This window comes from Leptonotus elevatus, chromosome 9 (genome assembly GCF_054856555.1).
Source record: "Leptonotus elevatus isolate MCC_2025b chromosome 9, RoL_Lele_1.0, whole genome shotgun sequence".
In the NCBI taxonomy this organism is placed as follows: Eukaryota; Metazoa; Chordata; class Actinopteri; order Syngnathiformes; family Syngnathidae; genus Leptonotus; species Leptonotus elevatus.
In genome coordinates, this window is record NC_141247.1 from 5419216 (window position 1) to 5442712 (window position 23497).

Genomic DNA, 23497 nt, shown 5'->3' on the forward strand with positions numbered 1-23497 from the left:
ATACAAACACCCGATTGGCTGTGCAACACAGATCTGGATGTGAAGTGCTTCAAGTGCAAAACGACTCATTATTTTGCAGCAAAACACGATTAGATTAAAGATCTTCAAATACTATGACTTTTGTGACATCCCTGATTATCAGTTGTTGTATTCATCAGTGTCATCTGGCAGGTCAGATATAATTGGCGGCAGGCCAAATTCGGGCCCACAGATTGAACATTGCCGTCCCCTCAATAGAAAGTAAATTTATTTTAATGGACCATGTTCATCAAGGATAACTAGATGAGGTGACCGAGTGGTTAAGGTGATGGACTGCTAATCAATTGTGTTCTACATGCATGGGTTCGAATCCCATCCTCATCGTGGTTTAGTATTTTCCACACTGCTGCTTCTTTGAGAACACTTTTATCAGTGTCCCTCGGAGGATGTGGATGATGCTCAAGAGTTACGGAGCACTGGAATGTTTATCAAGGAGAAGCAGGTGAGCAGATGAGGTGACCGAGTGGTTAAGGTGATGGACTGCTAATCCATTGTGTTCTACACGCATGGGTTCGAATCCCATCCTCATTGTGGTCTAGTATATTCCACAATAATTTGCTACTTTGAGAACGCTTTCAGCAGTGTCCCTCAGAGGGTGTGGTTGATGCTCAAGAAATATGGGACACTGGACTGCTCTTTGTCACCAGTTCTTCTATTAACCTGTTCTGGATTTTCTTAGTGCAGAAGAAACTCGATCATCCACCTGGACCTCAGTGTCACACTGTAATGTGCTTATGCAGCCAATTGGTAGCTGCATTCTAAATCCAAACACCTGATTGGCTGTGCAACACAGATCTGGATGTGAAGTGCTTCAAGTGCAGAACGACTCATTATTTTGCAGCAAAACAAGACCACGATTAGATTAAAGATCTTCAAATACTATGACTTTTGTGACATCCCTGATTATCAGTTGTTGTTGTATTCATCAGTGTCATCTGGCAGGTCAGATATAATTGGCGGCAGGCCAAATTCGGGCCCACAGATTGGACATTGCCGTCCCCTCAATAGAAAGTAAATTTATTTTAATGGACCATGTTCATCAAGGATAGCTAGATGAGGTGACCGAGTGGTTAAGGTGATGGACTGCTAATCCATTGTGTTCTACATGCATGGGTTCGAATCCCATCCTCATCGTGGTTTAGTATTTTCCACACTGCTGCTTCTTTGAGAACACTTTTATCAGTGTCCCTCGGAGGATGTGGATGATGCTCAAGAGTTACGGGGCACTGGACTGTTTATCAAGGAGAAGCAGGTGAGCAGATGAGGTGACCGAGTGGTTAAGGTGATGGACTGCTAATCCATTGTGTTCTACACGCATGGGTTCGAATCCCATCCTCATCGTGGTCTAGTATATTCCACAATAATTTCCTCCTTTGAGAACACTTTCAGCAGTGTCCCTCAGAGGGTGTGGTTGATGCTCAAGAAATACGGGACACTGGACTGCTCTTTGTCACCAGTTCTTCTATTAACCTGTTCTGGATTTTCTTAGTGCAGAAGAAACTCGATCATCCACCTGGACCTCAGTGTCACACTGTAATGTGCTTATGCAGCCAATTGGTAGCTGCATTCTAAATACAAACACCCGATTGGCTGTGCAACACAGATCTGGATGTGAAGTGCTTCAAGTGCAGAACGACTCATTATTTTGCAGCAAAACGAGACCACGATTAGATTAAAGATCTTCAAATACTATGACTTTTGTGACATCCCTGATTATCAGTTGTTGTTGTATTCATCAGTGTCATCTGGCAGGTCAGATATAATTGGCGGCAGGCCAAATTCGGGCCCACAGATTGGACATTGCCGTCCCCTCAATAGAAAGTAAATTTATTTTAATGGACCATGTTCATCAAGGATAACTAGATGAGGTGACCGAGTGGTTAAGGTGATGGACTGCTAATCCATTGTGTTCTACATGCATTGGTTCGAATCCCATCCTCATAGTGGTTTAGTATTTTCCACACTGCTGCTTCTTTGAGAACACTTTTATCAGTGTCCCTCGGAGGATGTGGATGATGCTCAAGAGTTACGGGGCACTGGACTGTTTATCAAGGAGAAGCAGGTGAGCAGATGAGGTGACCGAGTGGTTAAGGTGATGGACTGCTAATCCATTGTGATCTACACGCATGGGTTCGAGTCCCATCCTCATCGTGGTCTAGTATATTCCGCAATAATTTGCTACTTTGAGAACGCTTTCAGCAGTGTCCCTCAGAGGGTGTGGTTGTTGCTCAAGAAATACGGGACACTGGACTGCTCTTTGTCACCAGTTCTTCTATTAACCTGTTCTGGATTTTCTTAGTGCAGAAGAAACTCGATCATCCACCTGGACCTCAGTGTCACACTGTAATGTGCTTATGCAGCCAATTGGTAGCTGCATTCTAAATACAAACACCCGATTGGCTGTGCAACACAGATCTGGATGTGAAGTGCTTCAAGTGCAAAACGACTCATTATTTTGCAGCAAAACACGATTAGATTAAAGATCTTCAAATACTATGACTTTTGTGACATCCCTGATTATCAGTTGTTGTTGTATTCATCAGTGTCATCTGGCAGGTCAGATATAATTGGCGGCAGGCCAAATTCGGGCCCACAGATTGGACATTGCCGTCCCCTCAATAGAAAGTAAATTTATTTTAATGGACCATGTTCATCAAGGATAACTAGATGAGGTGACCGAGTGGTTAAGGTGATGGACTGCTAATCCATTGTGTTCTACATGCATGGGTTTGAATCCCATCCTCATCGTGGTTTAGTATTTTCCACACTGCTGCTTCTTTGAGAACACTTTTATCAGTGTCCCTCGGAGGATGTGGACGATGTTTAAGAGTTACCGGGCACTGGACTGTTTATCAAGGAGAAGCAGGTGAGCAGATGAGGTGACCGAGTGGTTAAGGTGATGGACTGCTAATCCATTGTGATCTACACGCATGGGTTCGAGTCCCATCCTCATCGTGGTCTAGTATATTCCGCAATAATTTGCTACTTTGAGAACGCTTTCAGCAGTGTCCCTCAGAGGGTGTGGTTGTTGCTCAAGAAATATGGGACACTGGACTGCTCTTTGTCACCAGTTCTTCTATTAACCTGTTCTGGATTTTCTTAGTGCAGAAGAAACTCGATCATCCACCTGGACCTCAGTGTCACACTGTAATGTGCTTATGCAGCCAATTGGTAGCTGCATTCTAAATCCAAACACCTGATTGGCTGTGCAACACAGATCTGGATGTGAAGTGCTTCAAGTGCAGAACGACTCATTATTTTGCAGCAAAACAAGACCACGATTAGATTAAAGATCTTCAAATACTATGACTTTTGTGACATCCCTGATTATCAGTTGTTGTTGTATTCATCAGTGTCATCTGGCAGGTCAGATATAATTGGCGGCAGGCCAAATTCGGGCCCACAGATTGGACATTGCCGTCCCCTCAATAGAAAGTAAATTTATTTTAATGGACCATGTTCATCAAGGAATCTAGATGAGGTGACCGAGTGGTTAAGGTGATGGACTGCTAATCCATTGTGTTCTACACGCATGGGTTCGAATCCCATCCTCATCGTGGTCTAGTATATTCCACAATAATTTGCTACTTTGAGAACACTTTCAGCAGTGTCCCTCGGAGGATGTGGATGATGCTCAATAGTTACGGGGCACTGGACTGTTTATCAAGGAGAAGCAGGTGAGCAGATGAGGTGACCGAGAGGTTAAGGTGATGGACTGCTAATCCATTGTGTTCTACACGCATGGGTTCGAATCCCATCCTCATCGTGGTCTAGTATATTCCACAATAATTTCCTACTTTGAGAACGCTTTCAGCAGTGTCCCTCAGAGGGTGTGGTTGATGCTCAAGAAATACGGGACACTGGACTGCTCTTTGTCACCAGTTCTTCTATTAACCTGTTCTGGATTTTCTTAGTGCAGAAGAAACTCGATCATCCACCTGGACCTCAGTGTCACACTGGAATGTGCTTATGCAGCCAATTGGTAGCTGCATTCTAAATACAAACACCCGATTGGCTGTGCAACACAGATCTGGATGTGAAGTGCTTCAAGTGCAGAACGACTCATTATTTTGCAGCAAAACGAGACCACGATTAGATTAAAGATCTTCAAATACTATGACTTTTGTGACATCCCTGATTATCAGTTGTTGTTGTATTCATCAATGTCATCTGGCAGGTCAGATATAATTGGCGGCAGGCCAAATTCGGGCCCACAGATTGGACATTGCCGTCCCCTCAATAGAAAGTAAATTTATTTTAATGGCCCATGTTCATCAAGGATAGCTAGATGAGGTGACCGAGTGGTTAAGGTGATGGACTGCTAATCCATTGTGTTCTACATGCATGTGTTCGAATCCCATCCTCATCGTGGTTTAGTATTTTCCACACTGCTGCTTCTTTGAGAACACTTTTATCAGTGTCCCTCGGAGGATGTGGATGATGCTCAAGAGTTACGGGGCACTGGACTGTTTATCAAGGAGAAGCAGGTGAGCAGATGAGGTGACCGAGTGGTTAAGGTGATGGACTGCTAATCCATTGTGTTCTACACGCATGGGTTCGAATCCCATCCTCATCGTGGTCTAGTATATTCCACAATAATTTCCTCCTTTGAGAACACTTTCAGCAGTGTCCCTCAGAGGGTGTGGTTGATGCTCAAGAAATACGGGACATTGGACTGCTCTTTGTCACCAGTTCTTCTATTAACCTGTTCTGGATTTTCTTAGTGCAGAAGAAACTCGATCATCCACCTGGACCTCAGTGTCACACTGTAATGTGCTTATGCAGCCAATTGGTAGCTGCATTCTAAATACAAACACCCGATTGGCTGTGCAACACAGATCTGGATGTGAAGTGCTTCAAGTGCAGAACGACTCATTATTTTGCAGCAAAACGAGACCACGATTAGATTAAAGATCTTCAAATACTATGACTTTTGTGACATCCCTGATTATCAGTTGTTGTTGTATTCATCAGTGTCATCTGGCAGGTCAGATATAATTGGCGGCAGGCCAAATTCGGGCCCACAGATTGGACATTGCCGTCCCCTCAATAGAAAGTAAATTTATTTTAATGGACCATGTTCATCAAGGATAACTAGATGAGGTGACCGAGTGGTTAAGGTGATGGACTGCTAATCCATTGTGTTCTACATGCATTGGTTCGAATCCCATCCTCATAGTGGTTTAGTATTTTCCACACTGCTGCTTCTTTGAGAACACTTTTATCAGTGTCCCTCGGAGGATGTGGATGATGCTCAAGAGTTACGGGGCACTGGACTGTTTATCAAGGAGAAGCAGGTGAGCAGATGAGGTGACCGAGTGGTTAAGGTGATGGACTGCTAATCCATTGTGATCTACACGCATGGGTTCGAGTCCCATCCTCATCGTGGTCTAGTATATTCCGCAATAATTTGCTACTTTGAGAACGCTTTCAGCAGTGTCCCTCAGAGGGTGTGGTTGTTGCTCAAGAAATACGGGACACTGGACTGCTCTTTGTCACCAGTTCTTCTATTAACCTGTTCTGGATTTTCTTAGTGCAGAAGAAACTCGATCATCCACCTGGACCTCAGTGTCACACTGTAATGTGCTTATGCAGCCAATTGGTAGCTGCATTCTAAATACAAACACCCGATTGGCTGTGCAACACAGATCTGGATGTGAAGTGCTTCAAGTGCAAAACGACTCATTATTTTGCAGCAAAACACGATTAGATTAAAGATCTTCAAATACTATGACTTTTGTGACATCCCTGATTATCAGTTGTTGTTGTATTCATCAGTGTCATCTGGCAGGTCAGATATAATTGGCGGCAGGCCAAATTCGGGCCCACAGATTGGACATTGCCGTCCCCTCAATAGAAAGTAAATTTATTTTAATGGACCATGTTCATCAAGGATAACTAGATGAGGTGACCGAGTGGTTAAGGTGATGGACTGCTAATCCATTGTGTTCTACATGCATGGGTTTGAATCCCATCCTCATCGTGGTTTAGTATTTTCCACACTGCTGCTTCTTTGAGAACACTTTTATCAGTGTCCCTCGGAGGATGTGGACGATGTTTAAGAGTTACCGGGCACTGGACTGTTTATCAAGGAGAAGCAGGTGAGCAGATGAGGTGACCGAGTGGTTAAGGTGATGGACTGCTAATCCATTGTGTTCTACACGCATGGGTTCGAATCCCATCCTCATCGTGGTCTAGTATATTCCACAATAATTTGCTACTTTGAGAACGCTTTCAGCAGTGTCCCTCAGAGGGTGTGGTTGATGCTCAAGAAATACCGGACACTGGACTGCTCTTTGTCACCAGTTCTTCTATTAACCTGTTCTGGATTTTCTTAGTGCAGAAGAAACTCGATCATCCACCTGGACCTCAGTGTCACACTGTAATGTGCTTATGCAGCCAATTGGTAGCTGCATTCTAAATACAAACACCCGATTGGCTGTGCAACACAGATCTGGATGTGAAGTGCTTCAAGTGCAGAACGACTCATTATTTTGCAGCAAAACGAGACCACGATTAGATTAAAGATCTTCAAATACTATGACTTTTGTGACATCCCTGATTATCAGTTGTTGTTGTATTCATCAGTGTCATCTGGCAGGTCAGATATAATTGGCGGCAGGCCAAATTCGGGCCCACAGATTGAACATTGCCGTCCCCTCAATAGAAAGTAAATTTATTTTAATGGACCATGTTCATCAAGGATAACTAGATGAGGTGACCGAGTGGTTAAGGTGATGGACTACTAATCAATTGTGTTCTACATGCATGGGTTCGAATCCCATCCTCATCGTGGTTTAGTATTTTCCACACTGCTGCTTCTTTGAGAACACTTTTATCAGTGTCCCTCGGAGGATGTGGATGATGCTCAAGAGTTACGGGGCACTGGACTGTTTATCAAGGAGAAGCAGGTGAGCAGATGAGGTGACCGAGTGGTTAAGGTGATGGACTGCTAATCCATTGTGTTCTACACGCATGGGTTCGAATCCCATCCTCATCGTGGTCTAGTATATTCCACAATAATTTGCTACTTTGAGAATGCTTTCAGCAGTGTCCCTCAGAGGGTGTGGTTGATGCTCAAGAAATACGGGACACTGGACTGCTCTTTGTCACCAGTTCTTCTATTAACCTGTTCTGGATTTTCTTAGTGCAGAAGAAACTCGATCATCCACCTGGACCTCAGTGTCACACTGTAATGTGCTTATGCAGCCAATTGGTAGCTGCATTCTAAATACAAACACCCGATTGGCTGTGCAACACAGATCTGGATGTGAAGTGCTTCAAGTGCAAAACGACTCATTATTTTGCAGCAAAACAAGACCACGATTAGATTAAAGATCTTCAAATACTATGACTTTTGTGACATCCCTGATTATCAGTTGTTGTTGTATTCATCAGTGTCATCTGGCAGGTCAGATATAATTGGCGGCAGGCCAAATTCGGGCCCACAGATTGGACATTGCCGTCCCCTCAATACAAAGTAAATTTATTTTAATGGACCATGTTCATCAAGGATAACTAGATGAGGTGACCGAGTGGTTAAGGTGATGGACTGCTAATCCATTGTGTTCTACATGCATGGGTTCGAATCCCATCCTCATCGTGGTTTAGTATTTTCCACACTGCTGCTTCTTTGAGAACACTTTTATCAGTGTCCCTCGGAGGATGTAGATGATGCTCAAGAGTTACGGGGCACTGGACTGTTTATCAAGGAGAAGCAAGTGAGCAGATGAGGTGACCGAGTGGTTAAGGTGATGGACTGCTAATCCATTGTGTTCTACACGCATGGGTTCGAATCCCATCCTCATCGTGGTCTAGTATATTCCACAATAATTTGCTACTTTGAGAACGCTTTCAGCAGTGTCCCTCAGAGGGTGTGGTTGTTGCTCAAGAAATACGGGACACTGGACTGCTCTTTGTCACCAGTTCTTCTATTAACCTGTTCTGGATTTTCTTAGTGCAGAAGAAACTCGATCATCCACCTGGACCTCAGTGTCACACTGTAATGTGCTTATGCAGCCAATTGGTAGCTGCATTCTAAATACAAACACCCGATTGGCTGTGCAACACAGATCTGGATGTGAAGTGCTTCAAGTGCAAAACGACTCATTATTTTGCAGCAAAACAAGACCACGATTAGATTAAAGATCTTCAAATACTATGACTTTTGTGACATCCCTGATTATCAGTTGTTGTTGTATTCATCAGTGTCATCTGGCAGGTCAGATATAATTGGCGGCAGGCCAAATTCGGGCCCACAGATTGAACATTGCCGTCACCTCAGTAGAAAGTAAATTTATTTTAATGGACCATGTTCATCAAGGATAACTAGATGAGGTGACCGAGTGGTTAAGGTGATGGACTGCTAATCCATTGTGTTTTACATGCATGGGTTTGAATCCCATCCTCATCGTGGTTTAGTATTTTCCACACTGCTGCTTCTTTGAGAACACTTTTATCAGTGTCCCTCGGAGGATGTGGATGATGCTCAAGAGTTACCGAGCACTGGACTGTTTATCAAGGAGAAGCAGGTGAGCAGATGAGGTGACCGAGTGGTTAAGGTGATGGACTGCTAATCCATTGTGTTCTACATGCATGGGTTCGAATCCCATCCTCATTGTGGTCTAGTATATTCCACAATAATTTGCTACTTTGAGAACGCTTTCAGCAGTGTCCCTCAGAGGGTGTGGTTGATGCTCAAGAAATATGGGACACTGGACTGCTCTTTGTCACCAGTTCTTCTATTAACCTGTTCTGGATTTTCTTAGTGCAGAAGAAACTCGATCATCCACCTGGACCTCAGTGTCACACTGTAATGTGCTTATGCAGCCAATTGGTAGCTGCATTCTAAATACAAACACCCGATTGGCTGTGCAACACAGATCTTGATGTGAAGTGCTTCAAGTGCAGAACGACTCATTATTTTGCAGCAAAACAAGACCACGATTAGATTAAAGATCTTCAAATACTATGACTTTTGTGACATCCCTGATTATCAGTTGTTGTTGTATTCATCAGTGTCATCTGGCAGGTCAGATATAATTGGCGGCAGGCCAAATTCGGGCCCACAGATTGGACATTGCCGTCCCCTCAATAGAAAGTAAATTTATTTTAATGGACCATGTTCATCAAGGAATCTAGATGAGGTGACCGAGTGGTTAAGGTGATGGACTGCTAATCCATTGTGTTCTACACGCATGGGTTCGAATCCCATCCTCATTGTGGTCTAGTATATTCCACAATAATTTGCTACTTTGAGAACGCTTTCAGCAGTGTCCCTCAGAGGGTGTGGTTGATGCTCAAGAAATACGGGACACTGGACTGCTCTTTGTCACCAGTTCTTCTATTAACCTGTTCTGGATTTTCTTAGTGCAGAAGAAACTCGATCATCCACCTGGACCTCAGTGTCACACTGTAATGTGCTTATGCAGCCAATTGGTAGCTGCATTCTAAATACAAACACCCGATTGGCTATGCAACACAGATCTGGATGTGAAGTGCTTCAAGTGCAAAACGACTCATTATTTTGCAGCAAAACAAGACCACGATTAGATTAAAGATCTTCAAATACTATGACTTTTGTGACATCCCTGATTATCAGTTGTTGTTGTATTCATCAGTGTCATCTGGCAGGTCAGATATAATTGGCGGCAGGCCAAATTCGGGCCCACAGATTGGACATTGCCGTCCCCTCAATACAAAGTAAATTTATTTTAATGGACCATGTTCATCAAGGATAACTAGATGAGGTGACCGAGTGGTTAAGGTGATGGACTGCTAATCCATTGTGTTCTACATGCATGGGTTCGAATCCCATCCTCATCGTGGTTTAGTATTTTCCACACTGCTGCTTCTTTGAGAACACTTTTATCAGTGTCCCTCGGAGGATGTAGATGATGCTCAAGAGTTACGGGGCACTGGACTGTTTATCAAGGAGAAGCAAGTGAGCAGATGAGGTGACCGAGTGGTTAAGGTGATGGACTGCTAATCCATTGTGTTCTACACGCATGGGTTCGAATCCCATCCTCATCGTGGTCTAGTATATTCCACAATAATTTGCTACTTTGAGAACGCTTTCAGCAGTGTCCCTCAGAGGGTGTGGTTGTTGCTCAAGAAATACGGGACACTGGACTGCTCTTTGTCACCAGTTCTTCTATTAACCTGTTCTGGATTTTCTTAGTGCAGAAGAAACTCGATCATCCACCTGGACCTCAGTGTCACACTGTAATGTGCTTATGCAGCCAATTGGTAGCTGCATTCTAAATACAAACACCCGATTGGCTGTGCAACACAGATCTGGATGTGAAGTGCTTCAAGTGCAAAACGACTCATTATTTTGCAGCAAAACAAGACCACGATTAGATTAAAGATCTTCAAATACTATGACTTTTGTGACATCCCTGATTATCAGTTGTTGTTGTATTCATCAGTGTCATCTGGCAGGTCAGATATAATTGGCAGCAGGCCAAATTCGGGCCCACAGATTGAACATTGCCGTCACCTCAGTAGAAAGTAAATTTATTTTAATGGACCATGTTCATCAAGGATAACTAGATGAGGTGACCGAGTGGTTAAGGTGATGGACTGCTAATCCATTGTGTTCTACATGCATGGGTTTGAATCCCATCCTCATCGTGGTTTAGTATTTTCCACACTGCTGCTTCTTTGAGAACACTTTTATCAGTGTCCCTCGGAGGATGTGGATGATGCTCAAGAGTTACCGAGCACTGGACTGTTTATCAAGGAGAAGCAGGTGAGCAGATGAGGTGACCGAGTGGTTAAGGTGATGGACTGCTAATCCATTGTGTTCTACACGCATGGGTTCGAATCCCATCCTCATTGTGGTCTAGTATATTCCGCAATAATTTGCTACTTTGAGAACGCTTTCAGCAGTGTCCCTCAGAGGGTGTGGTTGATGCTCAAGAAATATGGGACACTGGACTGCTCTTTGTCACCAGTTCTTCTATTAACCTGTTCTGGATTTTCTTAGTGCAGAAGAAACTCGATCATCCACCTGGACCTCAGTGTCACACTGTAATGTGCTTATGCAGCCAATTGGTAGCTGCATTCTAAATACAAACACCCGATTGGCTGTGCAACACAGATCTTGATGTGAAGTGCTTCAAGTGCAGAACGACTCATTATTTTGCAGCAAAACAAGACCACGATTAGATTAAAGATCTTCAAATACTATGACTTTTGTGACATCCCTGATTATCAGTTGTTGTTGTATTCATCAGTGTCATCTGGCAGGTCAGATATAATTGGCGGCAGGCCAAATTCGGGCCCACAGATTGGACATTGCCGTCCCCTCAATAGAAAGTAAATTTATTTTAATGGACCATGTTCATCAAGGAATCTAGATGAGGTGACCGAGTGGTTAAGGTGATGGACTGCTAATCCATTGTGTTCTACACGCATGGGTTCGAATCCCATCCTCATCGTGGTCTAGTATATTCCACAATAATTTGCTACTTTGAGAACACTTTCAGCAGTGTCCCTCGGAGGATGTGGATGATGCTCAATAGTTACGGGGCACTGGACTGTTTATCAAGGAGAAGCAGGTGAGCAGATGAGGTGACCGAGAGGTTAAGGTGATGGACTGCTAATCCATTGTGTTCTACATGCATGGGTTCGAATCCCATCCTCATCGTGGTCTAGTATATTCCACAATAATTTCCTACTTTGAGAACGCTTTCAGCAGTGTCCCTCAGAGGGTGTGGTTGATGCTCAAGAAATACGGGACACTGGACTGCTCTTTGTCACCAGTTCTTCTATTAACCTGTTCTGGATTTTCTTAGTGCAGAAGAAACTCGATCATCCACCTGGACCTCAGTGTCACACTGGAATGTGCTTATGCAGCCAATTGGTAGCTGCATTCTAAATACAAACACCCGATTGGCTGTGCAACACAGATCTGGATGTGAAGTGCTTCAAGTGCAGAACGACTCATTATTTTGCAGCAAAACGAGACCACGATTAGATTAAAGATCTTCAAATACTATGACTTTTGTGACATCCCTGATTATCAGTTGTTGTTGTATTCATCAGTGTCATCTGGCAGGTCAGATATAATTGGCGGCAGGCCAAATTCGGGCCCACAGATTGGACATTGCCGTCCCCTCAATAGAAAGTAAATTTATTTTAATGGCCCATGTTCATCAAGGATAGCTAGATGAGGTGACCGAGTGGTTAAGGTGATGGACTGCTAATCCATTGTGTTCTACATGCATGTGTTCGAATCCCATCCTCATCGTGGTTTAGTATTTTCCACACTGCTGCTTCTTTGAGAACACTTTTATCAGTGTCCCTCGGAGGATGTGGATGATGCTCAAGAGTTACGGGGCACTGGACTGTTTATCAAGGAGAAGCAGGTGAGCAGATGAGGTGACCGAGTGGTTAAGGTGATGGACTGCTAATCCATTGTGTTCTACACGCATGGGTTCGAATCCCATCCTCATCGTGGTCTAGTATATTCCACAATAATTTCCTCCTTTGAGAACACTTTCAGCAGTGTCCCTCAGAGGGTGTGGTTGATGCTCAAGAAATACGGGACACTGGACTGCTCTTTGTCACCAGTTCTTCTATTAACCTGTTCTGGATTTTCTTAGTGCAGAAGAAACTCGATCATCCACCTGGACCTCAATGTCACACTGTAATGTGCTTATGCAGCCAATTGGTAGCTGCATTCTAAATACAAACACCCGATTGGCTGTGCAACACAGATCTGGATGTGAAGTGCTTCAAGTGCAGAACGACTCATTATTTTGCAGCAAAACACGATTAGATTAAAGATCTTCAAATACTATGACTTTTGTGACATCCCTGATTATCAGTTGTTGTTGTATTCATCAGTGTCATCTGGCAGGTCAGATATAATTGGCGGCAGGCCAAATTCGGGCCCACAGATTGGACATTGCCGTCCCCTCAATAGAAAGTAAATTTATTTTAATGGACCATGTTCATCAAGGATAACTAGATGAGGTGACCGAGTGGTTAAGGTGATGGACTGCTAATCCATTGTGTTCTACATGCATGGGTTCGAATCCCATCCTCATCGTGGTTTAGTATTTTCCACACTGCTGCTTCTTTGAGAACACTTTTATCAGTGTCCCTCGGAGGATGTGGATGATGCTCAAGAGTTACGGGGCACTGGACTGTTTATCAAGGAGAAGCAGGTGAGCAGATGAGGTGACCGAGTGGTTAAGGTGATGGACTGCTAATCCATTATGTTCTACACGCATGGGTTCGAATCCCATCCTCATCGTGGTCTAGTATATTCTGCAATAATTTGCTACTTTGAGAACGCTTTCAGCAGTGTCCCTCAGAGGGTGTGGTTGTTGCTCAAGAAATACGGGACACTGGACTGCTCTTTGTCACCAGTTCTTCTATTAACCTGTTCTGGATTTTCTTAGTGCAGAAGAAACTCGATCATCCACCTGGACCTCAGTGTCACACTGTAATGTGCTTATGCAGCCAATTGGTAGCTGCATTCTAAATACAAACACCCGATTGGCTGTGCAACACAGATCTGGATGTGAAGTGCTTCAAGTGCAAAACGACTCATTATTTTGCAGCAAAACACGATTAGATTAAAGATCTTCAAATACTATGACTTTTGTGACATCCCTGATTATCAGTTGTTGTATTCATCAGTGTCATCTGGCAGGTCAGATATAATTGGCGGCAGGCCAAATTCGGGCCCACAGATTGAACATTGCCGTCCCCTCAATAGAAAGTAAATTTATTTTAATGGACCATGTTCATCAAGGATAACTAGATGAGGTGACCGAGTGGTTAAGGTGATGGACTGCTAATCAATTGTGTTCTACATGCATGGGTTCGAATCCCATCCTCATCGTGGTTTAGTATTTTCCACACTGCTGCTTCTTTGAGAACACTTTTATCAGTGTCCCTCGGAGGATGTGGATGATGCTCAAGAGTTACGGGGCACTGGAATGTTTATCAAGGAGAAGCAGGTGAGCAGATGAGGTGACCGAGTGGTTAAGGTGATGGACTGCTAATCCATTGTGTTCTACACGCATGGGTTCGAATCCCATCCTCATTGTGGTCTAGTATATTCCACAATAATTTGCTACTTTGAGAACGCTTTCAGCAGTGTCCCTCAGAGGGTGTGGTTGATGCTCAAGAAATATGGGACACTGGACTGCTCTTTGTCACCAGTTCTTCTATTAACCTGTTCTGGATTTTCTTAGTGCAGAAGAAACTCGATCATCCACCTGGACCTCAGTGTCACACTGTAATGTGCTTATGCAGCCAATTGGTAGCTGCATTCTAAATACAAACACCCGATTGGCTGTGCAACACAGATCTGGATGTGAAGTGCTTCAAGTGCAGAACGACTCATTATTTTGCAGCAAAACGAGACCACGATTAGATTAAAGATCTTCAAATACTATGACTTTTGTGACATCCCTGATTATCAGTTGTTGTTGTATTCATCAGTGTCATCTGGCAGGTCAGATATAATTGGCGGCAGGCCAAATTCGGGCCCACAGATTGGACATTGCCGTCCCCTCAATAGAAAGTAAATTTATTTTAATGGACCATGTTCATCAAGGATAGCTAGATGAGTTGACCGAGTGGTTAAGGTGATGGACTGCTAATCCATTGTGTTCTACATGCATGGGTTCGAATCCCATCCTCATCGTGGTTTAGTATTTTCCACACTGCTGCTTCTTTGAGAACACTTTTATCAGTGTCCCTCGGAGGATGTGGATGATGCTCAAGAGTTACGGGGCACTGGACTGTTTATCAAGGAGAAGCAGGTGAGCAGATGAGGTGACCGAGTGGTTAAGGTGATGGACAGCTAATCCATTGTGTTCTACACGCATGGGTTCGAATCCCATCCTCATTGTGGTCTAGTATATTCCACAATAATTTCCTCCTTTGAGAACACTTTCAGCAGTGTCCCTCAGAGGGTGTGGTTGATGCTCAAGAAATACGGGACACTGGACTGCTCTTTGTCACCAGTTCTTCTATTAACCTGTTCTGGATTTTCTTAGTGCAGAAGAAACTCGATCATCCACCTGGACCTCAGTGTCACACTGTAATGTGCTTATGCAGCCAATTGGTAGCTGCATTCTAAATACAAACACCCGATTGGCTGTGCAACACAGATCTGGATGTGAAGTGCTTCAAGTGCAGAACGACTCATTATTTTGCAGCAAAACACGATTAGATAGCAGTTTTCAAATACTATGACTTTTGTGACATCCCTGATTATCAGTTGTTGTTGTATTCATCAGTGTCATCTGGCAGGTCAGATATAATTGGCGGCAGGCCAAATTCGGGCCCACAGATTGGACATTGCCGTCCCCTCAATAGAAAGTAAATTTATTTTAATGGACCATGTTCATCAAGGATAACTAGATGAGGTGACCGAGTGGTTAAGGTGATGGACTGCTAATCCATTGTGTTCTGCATGCATGGGTTTGAATCCCATCCTCATCGTGGTTTAGTATTTTCCACACTGCTGCTTCTTTGAGAACACTTTTATCAGTGTCCCTCGGAGGATGTGGACGATGTTTAAGAGTTACCGGCCACTGGACTGTTTATCAAGGAGAAGCAGGTGAGCAGATGAGGTGACCGAGTGGTTAAGGTGATGGACTGCTAATCCATTGTGTTCTACACGCATGGGTTCGAATCCCATCCTCATCGTGGTCTAGTATATTCCACAATAATTTGCTACTTTGAGAACGCTTTCAGCAGTGTCCCTCAGAGGGTGTGGTTGATGCTCAAGAAATCCGGGTCACTGGACTGCTCTTTGTCACCAGTTCTTCTATTAACCTGTTCTGGATTTTCTTAGTGCAGAAGAAACTCGATCATCCACCTGGACCTCAGTGTCACACTGTAATGTGCTTATGCAGCCAATTGGTAGCTGCATTCTAAATACAAACACCCGATTGGCTGTGCAACACAGATCTGGATGTGAAGTGCTTCAAGTGCAGAACGACTCATTATTTTGCAGCAAAACGAGACCACGATTAGATTAAAGATCTTCAAATACTATGACTTTTGTGACATCCCTGATTATCAGTTGTTGTTGTATTCATCAGTGTCATCTGGCAGGTCAGATATAATTGGCGGCAGGCCAAATTCGGGCCCACAGATTGGACATTGCCGTCCCCTCAATAGAAAGTAAATTTATTTTAATGGACCATGTTCATCAAGGATAACTAGATGAGGTGACCGAGTGGTTAAGGTGATGGACTGCTAATCCATTGTGTTCTACATGCATGGGTTCGAATCCCATCCTCATCGTGGTTTAGTATTTTCCACACTGCTGCTTCTTTGAGAACACTTTTATCAGTGTCCCTCGGAGGATGTGGATGATGCTCAAGAGTTACGGGGCACTGGACTGTTTATCAAGGAGAAGCAGGTGAGCAGATGAGGTTACCGAGTGGTTAAGGTGATGGACTGCTAATCCATTGTGTTCTACACGCATGGGTTCGAATCCCATCCTCATCGTGGTCTAGTATATTCTGCAATAATTTGCTACTTTGAGAACGCTTTCAGCAGTGTCCCTCAGAGGGTGTGGTTGTTGCTCAAGAAATACGGGACACTGGACTGCTCTTTGTCACCAGTTCTTCTATTAACCTGTTCTGGATTTTCTTAGTGCAGAAGAAACTCGATCATCCACCTGGACCTCAGTGTCACACTGTAATGTTGCTTATGCAGCCAATTGGTAGCTGCATTCTAAATACAAACACCCGATTGGCTGTGCAACACAGATCTGGATTTGAAGTGCTTCAAGTGCAAAACGACTCATTATTTTGCAGCAAAACACGATTAGATTAAAGATCTTCAAATACTATGACTTTTGTGACATCCCTGATTATCAGTTGTTGTTGTATTCATCAGTGTCATCTGGCAGGTCAGATATAATTGGCGGCAGGCCAAATTCGGGCCCACAGATTGAACATTGCCGTCCCCTCAATAGAAAGTAAATTTATTTTAATGGACCATGTTCATCAAGGATAACTAGATGAGGTGACCGAGTGGTTAAGGTGATGGACTGCTAATCAATTGTGTTCTACATGCATGGGTTCGAATCCCATCCTCATCGTGGTTTAGTATTTTCCACACTGCTGCTTCTTTGAGAACACTTTTATCAGTGTCCCTCGGAGGATGTGGATGATGCTCAAGAGTTACGGGGCACTGGACTGTTTATCAAGGAGAAGCAGGTGAGCAGATGAGGTGACCGAGTGGTTAAGGTGATGGACTGCTAATCCATTGTGTTCTACACGCATGGGTTCGAATCCCATCCTCATCGTGGTCTAGTATATTCTGCAATAATTTGCTACTTTGAGAACGCTTTCAGCAGTGTCCCTCAGAGGGTGTGGTTGTTGCTCAAGAAATACGGGACACTGGACTGCTCTTTGTCACCAGTTCTTCTATTAACCTGTTCTGGATTTTCTTAGTGCAGAAGAAACTCGATCATCCACCTGGACCTCAGTGTCACACTGTAATGTGCTTATGCAGCCAATTGGTAGCTGCATTCTAAATACAAACACCCGATTGGCTGTGCAACACAGATCTGGATGTGAAGTGCTTCAAGTGCAAAACGACTCATTATTTTGCAGCAAAACACGATTAGATTAAAGATCTTCAAATACTATGACTTTTGTGACATCCCTGATTATCAGTTGTTGTATTCATCAGTGTCATCTGGCAGGTCAGATATAATTGGCGGCAGGCCAAATTCGGGCCCACAGATTGAACATTGCCGTCCCCTCAATAGAAAGTAAATTTATTTTAATGGACCATGTTCATCAAGGATAACTAGATGAGGTGACCGAGTGGTTAAGGTGATGGACTGCTAATCAATTGTGTTCTACATGCATGGGTTCGAATCCCATCCTCATCGTGGTTTAGTATTTTCCACACTGCTGCTTCTTTGAGAACACTTTTATCAGTGTCCCTCGGAGGATGTGGATGATGCTCAAGAGTTACGGGGCACTGGAATGTTTATCAAGGAGAAGCAGGTGAGCAGATGAGGTGACCGAGTGGTTAAGGTGATGGACTGCTAATCCATTGTGTTCTACACGCATGGGTTCGAATCCCATCCTCATTGTGGTCTAGTATATTCCACAATAATTTGCTACTTTGAGAACGCTTTCAGCAGTGTCCCTCAGAGGGTGTGGTTGATGCTCAAGAAATATGGGACACTGTACTGCTCTTTGTCACCAGTTCTTCTATTAACCTGTTCTGGATTTTCTTAGTGCAGAAGAAACTCGATCATCCACCTGGACCTCAGTGTCACACTGTAATGTGCTTATGCAGCCAATTGGTAGCTGCATTCTAAATACAAACACCCGATTGGCTGTGCAACACAGATCTGGATGTGAAGTGCTTCAAGTGCAGAACGACTCATTATTTTGCAGCAAAACGAGACCACGATTAGATTAAAGATCTTCAAATACTATGACTTTTGTGACATCCCTGATTATCAGTTGTTGTTGTATTCATCAGTGTCATCTGGCAGGTCAGATATAATTGGCGGCAGGCCAAATTCGGGCCCACAGATTGGACATTGCCGTCCCCTCAATAGAAAGTAAATTTATTTTAATGGACCATGTTCATCAAGGATAGCTAGATGAGTTGACCGAGTGGTTAAGGTGATGGACTGCTAATCCATTGTGTTCTACATGCATGGGTTCGAATCCCATCCTCATCGTGGTTTAGTATTTTCCACACTGCTGCTTCTTTGAGAACACTTTTATCAGTGTCCCTCGGAGGATGTGGATGATGCTCAAGAGTTACGGGGCACTGGACTGTTTATCAAGGAGAAGCAGGTGAGCAGATGAGGTGACCGAGTGGTTAAGGTGATGGACAGCTAATCCATTGTGTTCTACACGCATGGGTTCGAATCCCATCCTCATTGTGGTCTAGTATATTCCACAATAATTTCCTCCTTTGAGAACACTTTCAGCAGTGTCCCTCAGAGGGTGTGGTTGATGCTCAAGAAATACGGGACACTGGACTGCTCTTTGTCACCAGTTCTTCTATTAACCTGTTCTGGATTTTCTTAGTGCAGAAGAAACTCGATCATCCACCTGGACCTCAGTGTCACACTGTAATGTGCTTATGCAGCCAATTGGTAGCTGCATTCTAAATACAAACACCCGATTGGCTGTGCAACACAGATCTGGATGTGAAGTGCTTCAAGTGCAGAACGACTCATTATTTTGCAGCAAAACACGATTAGATAGCAGTTTTCAAATACTATGACTTTTGTGACATCCCTGATTATCAGTTGTTGTTGTATTCATCAGTGTCATCTGGCAGGTCAGATATAATTGGCGGCAGGCCAAATTCGGGCCCACAGATTGGACATTGCCGTCCCCTCAATAGAAAGTAAATTTATTTTAATGGACCATGTTCATCAAGGATAACTAGATGAGGTGACCGAGTGGTTAAGGTGATGGACTGCTAATCCATTGTGTTCTGCATGCATGGGTTTGAATCCCATCCTCATCGTGGTTTAGTATTTTCCACACTGCTGCTTCTTTGAGAACACTTTTATCAGTGTCCCTCGGAGGATGTGGACGATGTTTAAGAGTTACCGGCCACTGGACTGTTTATCAAGGAGAAGCAGGTGAGCAGATGAGGTGACCGAGTGGTTAAGGTGATGGACTGCTAATCCATTGTGTTCTACACGCATGGGTTCGAATCCCATCCTCATCGTGGTCTAGTATATTCCACAATAATTTGCTACTTTGAGAACGCTTTCAGCAGTGTCCCTCAGAGGGTGTGGTTGATGCTCAAGAAATCCGGGTCACTGGACTGCTCTTTGTCACCAGTTCTTCTATTAACCTGTTCTGGATTTTCTTAGTGCAGAAGAAACTCGATCATCCACCTGGACCTCAGTGTCACACTGTAATGTGCTTATGCAGCCAATTGGTAGCTGCATTCTAAATACAAACACCCGATTGGCTGTGCAACACAGATCTGGATGTGAAGTGCTTCAAGTGCAGAACGACTCATTATTTTGCAGCAAAACGAGACCACGATTAGATTAAAGATCTTCAAATACTATGACTTTTGTGACATCCCTGATTATCAGTTGTTGTTGTATTCATCAGTGTCATCTGGCAGGTCAGATATAATTGGCGGCAGGCCAAATTCGGGCCCACAGATTGGACATTGCCGTCCCCTCAATAGAAAGTAAATTTATTTTAATGGACCATGTTCATCAAGGATAACTAGATGAGGTGACCGAGTGGTTAAGGTGATGGACTGCTAATCCATTGTGTTCTACATGCATGGGTTCGAATCCCATCCTCATCGTGGTTTAGTATTTTCCACACTGCTGCTTCTTTGAGAACACTTTTATCAGTGTCCCTCGGAGGATGTGGATGATGCTCAAGAGTTACGGGGCACTGGACTGTTTATCAAGGAGAAGCAGGTGAGCAGATGAGGTTACCGAGTGGTTAAGGTGATGGACTGCTAATCCATTGTGTTCTACACGCATGGGTTCGAATCCCATCCTCATCGTGGTCTAGTATATTCTGCAATAATTTGCTACTTTGAGAACGCTTTCAGCAGTGTCCCTCAGAGGGTGTGGTTGTTGCTCAAGAAATACGGGACACTGGACTGCTCTTTGTCACCAGTTCTTCTATTAACCTGTTCTGGATTTTCTTAGTGCAGAAGAAACTCGATCATCCACCTGGACCTCAGTGTCACACTGTAATGTTGCTTATGCAGCCAATTGGTAGCTGCATTCTAAATACAAACACCCGATTGGCTGTGCAACACAGATCTGGATTTGAAGTGCTTCAAGTGCAAAACGACTCATTATTTTGCAGCAAAACACGATTAGATTAAAGATCTTCAAATACTATGACTTTTGTGACATCCCTGATTATCAGTTGTTGTTGTATTCATCAGTGTCATCTGGCAGGTCAGATATAATTGGCGGCAGGCCAAATTCGGGCCCACAGATTGAACATTGCCGTCCCCTCAATAGAAAGTAAATTTATTTTAATGGACCATGTTCATCAAGGATAACTAGATGAGGTGACCGAGTGGTTAAGGTGATGGACTGCTAATCAATTGTGTTCTACATGCATGGGTTCGAATCCCATCCTCATCGTGGTTTAGTATTTTCCACACTGCTGCTTCTTTGAGAACACTTTTATCAGTGTCCCTCGGAGGATGTGGATGATGCTCAAGAGTTACGGGGCACTGGACTGTTTATCAAGGAGAAGCAGGTGAGCAGATGAGGTGACCGAGTGGTTAAGGTGATGGACTGCTAATCCATTGTGTTCTACACGCATGGGTTCGAATCCCATCCTCATTGTGGTCTAGTATATTCCACAATAATTTGCTACTTTGAGAACGCTTTCAGCAGTGTCCCTCAGAGGGTGTGGTTGATGCTCAAGAAATACGGGACACTGGACTGCTCTTTGTCACCAGTTCTTCTATTAACCTGTTCTGGATTTTCTTAGTGCAGAAGAAACTCGATCATCCACCTGGACCTCAGTGTCACACTGTAATGTGCTTATGCAGCCAATTGGTAGCTGCATTCTAAATACAAACACCCGATTGGCTGTGCAACACAGATCTGGATGTGAAGTGCTTCAAGTGCAAAACGACTCATTATTTTGCAGCAAAACAAGACCACGATTAGATTAAAGATCTTCAAATACTATGACTTTGCTGACATCCCTGATTATCAGTTGTTGTTGTATTCATCAGTGTCATCTGGCAGGTCAGATATAATTGGCGGCAGGCCAAATTCGGGCCCACAGATTGGACATTGCCGTCCCCTCAATACAAAGTAAATTTATTTTAATGGACCATGTTCATCAAGGATAACTAGATGAGGTGACCGAGTGGTTAAGGTGATGGACTGCTAATCCATTGTGTTCTACATGCATGGGTTCGAATCCCATCCTCATCGTGGTTTAGTATTTTCCACACTGCTGCTTCTTTGAGAACACTTTTATCAGTGTCCCTCGGAGGATGTGGATGATGCTCAAGAGTTACGGGGCACTGGACTGTTTATCAAGGAGAAGCAGGTGAGCAGATGAGGTGACCGAGTGGTTAAGGTGATGGACTGCTAATCCATTGTGTTCTACACGCATGGGTTCGAATCCCATCCTCATCGTGGTCTAGTATATTCCACAATAATTTGCTACTTTGAAAACGCTTTCAGCAGTGTCCCTCAGAGGGTGTGGTTGTTGCTCAAGAAATACGGGACACTGGACTGCTCTTTGTCACCAGTTCTTCTATTAACCTGTTCTGGATTTTCTTAGTGCAGAAGAAACTCGATCATCCACCTGGACCTCAGTGTCACACTGTAATGTGCTTATGCAGCCAATTGGTAGCTGCATTCTAAATACAAACACCCGATTGGCTGTGCAACACAGATCTGGATGTGAAGTGCTTCAAGTGCAAAACGACTCATTATTTTGCAGCAAAACAAGACCACGATTAGATTAAAGATCTTCAAATACTATGACTTTTGTGACATCCCTGATTATCAGTTGTTGTTGTATTCATCAGTGTCATCTGGCAGGTCAGATATAATTGGCGGCAGGCCAAATTCGGGCCCACAGATTGAACATTGCCGTCACCTCAGTAGAAAGTAAATTTATTTTAATGGACCATGTTCATCAAGGATAACTAGATGAGGTGACCGAGTGGTTAAGGTGATGGACTGCTAATCCATTGTGTTCTACATGCATGGGTTTGAATCCCATCCTCATCGTGGTTTAGTATTTTCCACACTGCTGCTTCTTTGAGAACACTTTTATCAGTGTCCCTCGGAGGATGTGGACGATGCTCAAGAGTTACCGGGCACTGGACTGTTTATCAAGGAGAAGCAGGTGAGCAGATGAGGTGACCGAGTGGTTAAGGTGATGGACTGCTAATCCATTGTGTTCTACACGCATGGGTTTGAATCCCATCCTCATTGTGGTCTAGTATATTCCACAATAATTTGCTACTTTGAGAACGCTTTCAGCAGTGTCCTTCAGAGGGTGTGGTTGATGCTCAAGAAATATGGGACACTGGACTGCTCTTTGTCACCAGTTCTTCTATTAACCTGTTCTGGATTTTCTTAGTGCAGAAGAAACTCGATCATCCACCTGGACCTCAGTGTCACACTGTAATGTGCTTATGCAGCCAATTGGTAGCTGCATTCTAAATACAAACACCCGATTGGCTGTGCAACACAGATCTTGATGTGAAGTGCTTCAAGTGCAGAACGACTCATTATTTTGCAGCAAAACAAGACCACGATTAGATTAAAGATCTTCAAATACTATGACTTTTGTGACATCCCTGATTATCAGTTGTTGTTGTATTCATCAGTGTCATCTGGCAGGTCAGATATAATTGGCGGCAGGCCAAATTCGGGCCCACAGATTGGACATTGCCGTCCCCTCAATAGAAAGTAAATTTATTTTAATGGACCATGTTCATCAAG

The 23497-nt window shown here is 43.7% G+C and overlaps 1 protein-coding gene and 27 non-coding genes across 28 annotated transcripts in view; all 28 read left to right on the forward strand.

Moving 5' to 3' along the window:
• The window catches only part of ablim3 (actin binding LIM protein family, member 3), a 186051-nt gene that overhangs the window by 110903 nt on the left and 51651 nt on the right, over nt 1-23497 (forward strand). The gene's annotated exons all lie outside the window — the stretch shown is intronic.
• trnas-gcu (transfer RNA serine (anticodon GCU)) lies at nt 489-570 on the forward strand. Its single transcript has one exon. It is a non-coding gene; the product is annotated as a tRNA-Ser (tRNA).
• Nucleotides 1092-1173, forward strand: trnas-gcu (transfer RNA serine (anticodon GCU)). Its single transcript has one exon. It is a non-coding gene; the product is annotated as a tRNA-Ser (tRNA).
• On the forward strand, nt 1299-1380 carry trnas-gcu (transfer RNA serine (anticodon GCU)). The gene has a single exon. It is a non-coding gene; the product is annotated as a tRNA-Ser (tRNA).
• Nucleotides 3515-3596, forward strand: trnas-gcu (transfer RNA serine (anticodon GCU)). Its single transcript has one exon. It is a non-coding gene; the product is annotated as a tRNA-Ser (tRNA).
• trnas-gcu (transfer RNA serine (anticodon GCU)) lies at nt 4534-4615 on the forward strand. The gene has a single exon. It is a non-coding gene; the product is annotated as a tRNA-Ser (tRNA).
• trnas-gcu (transfer RNA serine (anticodon GCU)) lies at nt 6148-6229 on the forward strand. Its single transcript has one exon. It is a non-coding gene; the product is annotated as a tRNA-Ser (tRNA).
• Nucleotides 6751-6832, forward strand: trnas-acu (transfer RNA serine (anticodon ACU)). The gene has a single exon. It is a non-coding gene; the product is annotated as a tRNA-Ser (tRNA).
• On the forward strand, nt 6958-7039 carry trnas-gcu (transfer RNA serine (anticodon GCU)). The gene has a single exon. It is a non-coding gene; the product is annotated as a tRNA-Ser (tRNA).
• Nucleotides 7561-7642, forward strand: trnas-gcu (transfer RNA serine (anticodon GCU)). Its single transcript has one exon. It is a non-coding gene; the product is annotated as a tRNA-Ser (tRNA).
• On the forward strand, nt 7768-7849 carry trnas-gcu (transfer RNA serine (anticodon GCU)). The gene has a single exon. It is a non-coding gene; the product is annotated as a tRNA-Ser (tRNA).
• trnas-gcu (transfer RNA serine (anticodon GCU)) lies at nt 9180-9261 on the forward strand. Its single transcript has one exon. It is a non-coding gene; the product is annotated as a tRNA-Ser (tRNA).
• Nucleotides 9783-9864, forward strand: trnas-gcu (transfer RNA serine (anticodon GCU)). The gene has a single exon. It is a non-coding gene; the product is annotated as a tRNA-Ser (tRNA).
• On the forward strand, nt 9990-10071 carry trnas-gcu (transfer RNA serine (anticodon GCU)). The gene has a single exon. It is a non-coding gene; the product is annotated as a tRNA-Ser (tRNA).
• Nucleotides 10800-10881, forward strand: trnas-gcu (transfer RNA serine (anticodon GCU)). The gene has a single exon. It is a non-coding gene; the product is annotated as a tRNA-Ser (tRNA).
• On the forward strand, nt 11402-11483 carry trnas-gcu (transfer RNA serine (anticodon GCU)). The gene has a single exon. It is a non-coding gene; the product is annotated as a tRNA-Ser (tRNA).
• Nucleotides 12421-12502, forward strand: trnas-gcu (transfer RNA serine (anticodon GCU)). Its single transcript has one exon. It is a non-coding gene; the product is annotated as a tRNA-Ser (tRNA).
• On the forward strand, nt 13018-13099 carry trnas-gcu (transfer RNA serine (anticodon GCU)). The gene has a single exon. It is a non-coding gene; the product is annotated as a tRNA-Ser (tRNA).
• On the forward strand, nt 14026-14107 carry trnas-gcu (transfer RNA serine (anticodon GCU)). Its single transcript has one exon. It is a non-coding gene; the product is annotated as a tRNA-Ser (tRNA).
• Nucleotides 15639-15720, forward strand: trnas-gcu (transfer RNA serine (anticodon GCU)). The gene has a single exon. It is a non-coding gene; the product is annotated as a tRNA-Ser (tRNA).
• Nucleotides 16242-16323, forward strand: trnas-gcu (transfer RNA serine (anticodon GCU)). The gene has a single exon. It is a non-coding gene; the product is annotated as a tRNA-Ser (tRNA).
• On the forward strand, nt 17254-17335 carry trnas-gcu (transfer RNA serine (anticodon GCU)). The gene has a single exon. It is a non-coding gene; the product is annotated as a tRNA-Ser (tRNA).
• Nucleotides 18055-18136, forward strand: trnas-gcu (transfer RNA serine (anticodon GCU)). The gene has a single exon. It is a non-coding gene; the product is annotated as a tRNA-Ser (tRNA).
• Nucleotides 19668-19749, forward strand: trnas-gcu (transfer RNA serine (anticodon GCU)). The gene has a single exon. It is a non-coding gene; the product is annotated as a tRNA-Ser (tRNA).
• Nucleotides 20271-20352, forward strand: trnas-gcu (transfer RNA serine (anticodon GCU)). Its single transcript has one exon. It is a non-coding gene; the product is annotated as a tRNA-Ser (tRNA).
• On the forward strand, nt 21283-21364 carry trnas-gcu (transfer RNA serine (anticodon GCU)). The gene has a single exon. It is a non-coding gene; the product is annotated as a tRNA-Ser (tRNA).
• On the forward strand, nt 21886-21967 carry trnas-gcu (transfer RNA serine (anticodon GCU)). The gene has a single exon. It is a non-coding gene; the product is annotated as a tRNA-Ser (tRNA).
• trnas-gcu (transfer RNA serine (anticodon GCU)) lies at nt 22093-22174 on the forward strand. The gene has a single exon. It is a non-coding gene; the product is annotated as a tRNA-Ser (tRNA).